Source organism: Bison bison, unplaced genomic scaffold (assembly GCF_000754665.1).
Source record: "Bison bison bison isolate TAMUID 2011002044 unplaced genomic scaffold, Bison_UMD1.0 scf7180017864265, whole genome shotgun sequence".
NCBI classification, from domain to species: domain Eukaryota; kingdom Metazoa; phylum Chordata; class Mammalia; order Artiodactyla; family Bovidae; genus Bison; species Bison bison.
Genome location: NW_011494837.1, coordinates 301,460 through 302,989, shown reverse-complemented (window position 1 = coordinate 302,989; position 1,530 = coordinate 301,460).

The window sequence follows — 1,530 nt, the reverse complement described above, 5'->3', positions numbered from 1 at the left end:
TCTGTCCATATTATATGGTATTAAAATCAATCTGCTGAATATAAGCTAAGCTATTATAAAATGTCTACTAGGCATTTAATTTATATAGTTGGAGTGCATAGCCTCTATATAATATTTAATTTGGTCACTTAAGTAGAAGAGGAGTCAATAAGGTAGAGATTTTCACTTGATTTTGTCATTGTCAAACTTGGATGACCATGAGTTCACAGTTTTTTGATTCAGCAGATCATTCTGGGCTGGGCCTGAGGTTTTTCATCATTCAGAAGCATCTCATGTGATTCTGATGAATCTGAAGGCATTAGACCACATTTTGAAAGTCAAATGATTCATATTGCTCAATCATCCAAGGCCACTAAGTTGGAGTCTGAATTCTGATTTCTTCCTAATAGGAAAGCCTACCTACTATGATCTGAGTGTGTGCATCACCTCAGCATACATATGTTGAAATACCAGGCCCCAAAGATGATGGCTTCCCTGGTGGCTCAGATGGCAAAGAATCTGCCTGCAATGCTGGAGACCAGAGTTTGATCCCTGGGAAGGAAGATCCCCTGGAGAAGGGAATGACTACCCACTCCAGTATTCTTGCCTGGAGAATTCCATGGACAGAAGAGTCTGGCAGGCTATTGGCCATGGGGTTGCAAAGAATCAGACACAACTGAGTGACTTTCACTAGTCACTTGCCAAAGATGATGGTAGTAAGAGGCAGGGCTTTTCAGTTCAGTTGCTCAGTAATGTCCCACTCTTTGCGACCCCATGGACTGCAGCACGCCAGGCCTCTCTGTCCATCGCCAACTCCTGGAAGTCACTCAAACCCAAGTCCATGGAGTCGGTGATGACATCCAACCATTTCATCCTCTGTTGTCACTTCTCCTCCCGTCTTCAATCTTTCCCAGCATCAGGGTCTTTTCAAATGAGTCAGTTCTTTGCATCAGGTGGCCAAACTATTGGAGTTTCAGCTCCAGCATCGATCCTTTCAATGAATATTCAGAAGGGCTTTTGGAAGTTGCTTAATCCATGTGGAGGAGCCACATGAATGGGATGAGAATCTTATAAAAGTGGTTTCAGAGAGATCCCTGCCTTTATTCTCCATGTGAGGACACAGTGAGAATGAGTAGACTAATAACCAGGGGAAGGGTTTTCACCAGAACTTGGTCATTCTGGCACTTTGATTTGGACTTCCCCACCTCCAGTAATGTGAGAAATAAATTTCTGCTGTTCATAAGCTATCCGGTCTAGATAGTCTGCTTTTATGGCAGCCTGGACTACCCTGGTGGATCAGACGGTAAAAGTGCCTGCCTACAGTGCAGGAGACCCAGGTTCGATAGGGAACCCAGGTCAGGGAGATTCCCTGGAGAAGGAAATGACATCCTACTCAAGGTAGTCTTGCATGGAAAATCCTATGGATGGAGAAGCCTGGTAGGCTACAGTCCATGGGGTCACAAAGAGTCAGATATGACTGAGTGACTTCTCTTTCACTTAAATGGACTAATATCTGACTAGCTAGTCTAGTACACACTAAGCACTAGTACT